The sequence below is a fragment of the Giraffa tippelskirchi genome, chromosome 3 (assembly GCF_054371585.1).
Source record: "Giraffa tippelskirchi isolate mGirTip1 chromosome 3, T2T-mGirTip1v1.2.pri, whole genome shotgun sequence".
NCBI classification, from domain to species: Eukaryota; Metazoa; Chordata; class Mammalia; order Artiodactyla; family Giraffidae; genus Giraffa; species Giraffa tippelskirchi.
The window spans coordinates 165,083,929-165,089,936 of NC_137277.1; positions in this window are offsets into that span (position 1 = coordinate 165,083,929).

Consider the following 6,008-nt stretch of genomic DNA (forward strand, 5'->3'; position numbering starts at 1 on the left):
TTCAGAGCTGTCCAGGCATTTCCTGTGACAGGGATGTGGGTGACATTTGAGGGCTGGGCACACTCTACGGAGGGGCACAGGGTTCTCTACTAGGCCAGTTAGCAGATTGGTGTTGCTAGGGAAGTGTCACATATCTGAGACAGAGAGAGAGAAGTGAGTGCCACAGAGTAACTTTCACAAAGCTAAGGGTATTCTTTTTAAATGACTGCCCTGTATTCTAAAGTTATCCTTTGTGTGTGTGTGTCAAAGTGTCATTTCTTTTATGATATTATGGTGATGGTAGAGAGCAGTGTTTTTTTTTTAATGTGTTTGTTTTCAGATTTTTACTTAATAAAATTAAAACTTGGCAATTTGAATTTGGATCCTAAGATTTTTCTTTGTAATTTTGCTACTGAAATCTGTGAAATCTCAAAATCTGTGAAATCCTAAAGTCTGGGAGTCACTGGTCTGGGCCTCCCCTTCCAGAATCTCTAAGGCCTTTGATTCCACTAGCTTAGCAAGTGAGGAAGAAATGTCTACCCCTACCTAAGAGGGGCCAACAGTGACTAAGAAAATCTGTGTCTTCACTCCTGGCCATGAGACCAAGAGCAGGAGACTTCAGAGATTTTCCCTGTTCCCAGTGGTAATCATTACAGACACTGAATAATCTTCGTTCAGAGCCCATTTGAACAGAAAATTCAACTCAAACTGGCTTAGACCAAAAAAATAAAATTAAAAAACCAGCAGCCTATGACAAATCCACAAGCACAGTTGGCTAAACTATAGCTCGATTTAGGGCTCAAAGATGCTCCCAGGATTCAGCTATAGGCTCCAAATCCCCTGGGTGGGCTCCGTCTCAGGTCCACGGTAGGCTGGGGCAGACCCAGATGCCCAAGTGACACCACTTGGTCTCGCAGGAGGCAGTCTGCTTACAGAAGTCCCAGGTTGGGTCTTGGTGGCCTGACTGTCTTGATTAGGGTCATGTGCTTCTCCAGGAAAAGCAGGAACAGAACAAGTTAACGATTCAGAGCATGAGTCCCACCCCTGAAGTCCAGAGCCTGAAGCACGAGGTGAAGTTATTCCCTGCTTCCCCTTGGCAGAGTGCAGTTACAAAGGCAGGGTAGATGCTGAGAGAAAGCACTGTTGGTTTTTCTTCCCAATTCTCAAATCTAGCCCTTTCCCTCTCTGTACATGAACACCATTTTGCCATTTAAGGGGCAGTTCTTTTTTTTTTAAATTGAAGTATAAGTGATTTACAGTATTGCGTTAGTTTCAGGTGTATAGCAAAGTGATTCAGTTATATATGTATTATATTTTTTTCAGATAATTTTTCATTATAGGTTATTTCAAGGTATTGAATATAGCTCCCTGTATTATACAGTAAATCCTTATTGCTTATCTAATTTACGTATATAGTAGTTTATATCTGTTAATCCCATACTCCTAATTTATCTCCTGCTTTCCCCTCTGGTAACCATAAATTTGTTTTCTATGTCTATAAGTCTGTGTCTGCTTTGCATGTAGATTAATTTGCACTATATTTTTTATATTTCACATATAAGTGATATCATATAATATTCATTTTTCTGACTTTATTTGGTATGATATTCTCTAAGTCCAACCATGTTGCAGCAGATGGCATATTTCATTCTTTTTTATGACTAATATTCCATTTTATATATTTATATACACACACTACATCTTAAGGGCTTTCCAGGTGGTTCAGTGGTAAAAGAACCTGCCAGCCAATGCAGGAGAGGAAAGAGACTCAGGTTCAATCCCTAGGCCGGGAAGATTCCCTGGAGGAGGGCATGGCAACCTGCTCCAGTATTCTTGCTGGAGAATCCCATGGACAGAGGAGCCTGGCAGGCTACAGTTCATGGGATCACAAAAAGTCAGACATGGATGAAGCAACTTAGCACACAATACATTTTAAACCAATCACCTGTTGATGGGCACTTGGGTTGTTTCCATGTCTTGGCTATTGTAAATAGTGCTGCTATGAAAATTGGGTAGATGTATCTTTTAGAATTAGAGTTTTTGTCTTTTCTGGACATATGCACAGGAGTGAGATTGCTGGACAATATGATAACTCTATTTTTAGTTTTAAAAGGACCTCTCATATCATTTTCCACAGTGGCTGCACCAGTTTACATTCTAAAGGGCCATTCTTGATTGGGCAGCTCAGCAGCCTTCTTACTCTAAGCAGTCACTCTCTACCTCTCCAGTCCATGTCCCACCTGGTGCCCAGGGGTAACTTCTTTGATGATTTTATCCCTTAGGTGACTTAAAAACTTGTCTATACAAAGTTCAACCTGCTTTGTGTGGTGTAACAGCCCTTTCCAATAGATCTTACACCTGTCACTGCAGCCTTGGAGTGATACAGCCATGAGCTAAGGGATGCCAGCAGGTGCCACAGGCTGGGAGAAACTGAGAATAGATTCTCTCCCGAAGCCTCCGACAGAGCCTATGATGTGTTACTTTACCTGGCAAAGTGGCCTTTGCAGAAGTGATTAAGGCTACTACAGACCCTAAGATGGGGGGAGATAACTGTGGATTATCCTGTGAGCCCAATCTAATCACATGAGTCCTTAAAAACAGAGACTCTTTTCTGGCTGTTGTCAGAGAGATGTGATGACAGGATAGAGTCAGAGAGATGCAACGTTGCTAGCTTTGAAGGTAGAAGAAGGGGGCCGAATGTCAAGGAGTAGAGACAGCTTCTAGAAGCTGGAAAGGCCAGGAACTGATTTTTTCCTTCAAGCCTCCTGTAAGGAACACAGCCCTGCTGTCACCTTGATTTTAGCTCAGGGAGACCCATATCAGACTTCTAACCTAAGGAATTGTAGGATCATTAATCTGTGTTCTTTTAAGCCACCAAACTTGTGATGCTCTGTTATGGCAGTTAACAGAAGACTAACCAGAAATAGTGACCAAAGATGAAGTGGCGTCTGGGAAGAAGAAAAATCTTTTCTCTGCTTCCTGATGTAGTCTGTCTCATCCAGGAAATACTTGTCTCCAGCAGAATTTCGAATATTTATGTGGATCATTCTTCAGATTCAGTATGTTTGATGAATAATACATTCCCGAATTTCTACACTAGTTTTGTCTTGGAGTAGAATATATTCTGGGTTGAACAGTTACAATGAAAGTGAAGAAGTGAAAGTCGTTCAGTCGTGTCGGACTCTTTGCGACCCCATGGACTATACAGTCCATGGAATTCTCCAGGCCAGAATACTGGAGTGGGTAGCTTTTTCCTTCTCCAGGGGATCTTCCCAACCCAGGGATCGAACCCAGGTCTCCCACATTGCAGGTGGATTCTTTACCTGCTGAGCCACCAGGGAAGCCCAGTATATATGTGTGTCCCCTAGAAAAATGTGTTCAATGAATAAATGAGTGTGATCAAGACAGGCTCTGAAAGGGGCTGTAATTACTCGATTTTCAAGTGCTGTTTAGGGACTTCCTTGGTGGTCCAGTGGTAAAGAATCGGTCCAGTGGTAAAGAATTGCTTTCTAATGCAGGGAATGTGAGTTCGATCCTTAGTTGGGGAACTAAGATCCCACATTGTGCGGGGCAACAAAGCCTGTGTGCTGTAACTAGAGAGCCCACACACCACGAAGAGCCCATGAGCCACAACAAAACCCAGCACAGCCATAAATAAATTAATAGAATGTTGTTTAACACGTCTTTCCAAGGATTACTGACCTTAATGTCTTTGCGTTTCTAGTTTATGATGGTTGTAGCTTTACATGTAACAATGCCAAGCTGTATTTTTTGATCTTGGTAATATATAGCTAAATCAATAACTTAAGAAATGCATAATATCTTAATAGGAAAAATAATTATTGAATGATCAAACTAGTTCAAAATCAGAATATAAATATTTTTCACTATATATCACAAAAAACTTATTTTGACAAAAAGATTTTTAATGGCTATTGGTCAAAACATTATAGAGAAACCTCAATGCAAATTCTACCAAATTATTTATCAAAAGGAGTTTTGTTCATATTTTGCCCCTGCAAACAAATATTGTTACATTAATTCTAAGCTTGTAACAAACTGGTTTGCCTGGATGTTTAAAAGTTTCAACATAAACCAGCCCTCCAACTAAAAACTGGAACATATTTATCTCAAGACCTGTTCCTGGTCCAAATGGATCTATACCAAGGCTGGAAGACAGAATAACAATAAAACCAAAATGCATCTGGAAAGTAATAAAAATAATTTGATTGTTTTTATGCTGGAAATATTTTTCTTATTAATACAGTACACCTCTTTCCCATCTGCTACTCCTTGGATAGGAACAATATTATTTTAGTTGCTGGAGTACCATGGCATTAAGAATTATCTGTTTCTTGTTGACTCTCTGGAAATGAAGGCCAAGAATAAGTAAAAAGTTGCAAATTCAGGACAGAGTGTACAATAAAGTCTGGAACATCCAGGATCCTGTGTGTAATGTTGAATCTTTGTATCAAATGACTCTCATTGGCTAACCTGATTGGAATTTTTGTCAAAGGCACTGAGTTGTCATCAGGAACAACTGCATTAAGTACTGAGTTCTTTTCTGGGGGGGAAGGTGTATTAATAATTTCAGGTGTAAGGCTTCCAAGTTTTTTCTTTATCTCCTAAAAGCCTTGAATCTTATTCTAGGTTACACGTATTACTGATCTTGATGCTCCTCTGTACCCAAGTTCATGTGGCCACCCTGAACCAGTTGCAGAAGCTCCAGAGGAATTTCTTTGGAAATCTTCTGCCAGCAATGCCAGTTTATACAGATGGCTAATAAACATACAAAAAGATACTAAACATCACTCATTAGAGAAATGCAAATCAAAACCACAATGAGGTATCACTTTCCCTTACACAGGTCAGAACGCCATCATCAAAAAATCTACAAACAATAAATGCTAGAGAGGGTATGCAGAAAAGGGAATCTTCCTGTACTGTTGGTGGGAACGTAAATTGATACAGCCCTATGGAGAATAGTATCAGTTCAGTTCTGTTCAGTCTCTCAGTCGTGTCCGACTCTCTGCGACCCCATGAACCGCAGCACGCCAGGCCTCCCTGTCCATCACCAACTCCCTGAGTCCACCCAAACCCATGTCCATCGAGTTGGTGATGCCATCCAGCCATCTCATTCTCTGTCGTCCCCTTCTCCTGCCCTCCATCTTTCCCAGCATCAGGGTCTTTTCCAATGAGTCAGCTCTTCACATCAGGTGGCCAAAGTATTGGAGTTTCAGCTTCAACATCAGTCCTTCCAATGAACACCCAGGACTGATCTCCTTTAGGATGGACTGGTTGGATCTCCTTGCAGTCCAAGGGACTCTCAAGAGTCTTCTCTAACACCACAGCTCAAAAGCATCAATTCTTCGGCACTCAGCTCTCTTTATAGTCCAACTCTCACATCCATACATGACCACTGTAAAAACCATAGCCTTGACTAGACGGACCTTTGTATGGAGATTCCTAAAAAAACTAGGAATAAAACTACCAGATGACCCAGCAATCCCATTATTTGGCATATACCCTGAGGAAACCATAACTGAAAAAGACACAGGCATCCCAATGTTCATCGCAGCACTATTTACAACATCTAGGACATGTAAGCTGCCTAGATGCCCATCGACAGATGAATGGAAAAGAAGTTGTGGTACATTCAGTCATAAAAAGGAACACAGTTGAGTCAGTTCTAATGAGGTGGATGAACCTAGAGCCCGTTATACAGAGTGAAGCAAGTCAGAAAGAAAAATACAAATATCATATATTAAAGCATATATATGGAATCTAGAAAGATGGTACTGATGAACCTATTTGCAGATTGCAGTGGTTGATGCAGACATAGAGAACAGACCTGAGGACACATTGGAGGAGGGAGAGGGTGGGACGAATTGAGAGCATAGCATTGAAACATATACATTACCATATGAAAAATTATATACCCAGTGGAAGTTTGCTGTATGATGCAAGAAGCTCAAATCTGGTGCTCTGAGACAATCTAGAGGGGTGGGATGGGGTGGGAGGTGGGAAGG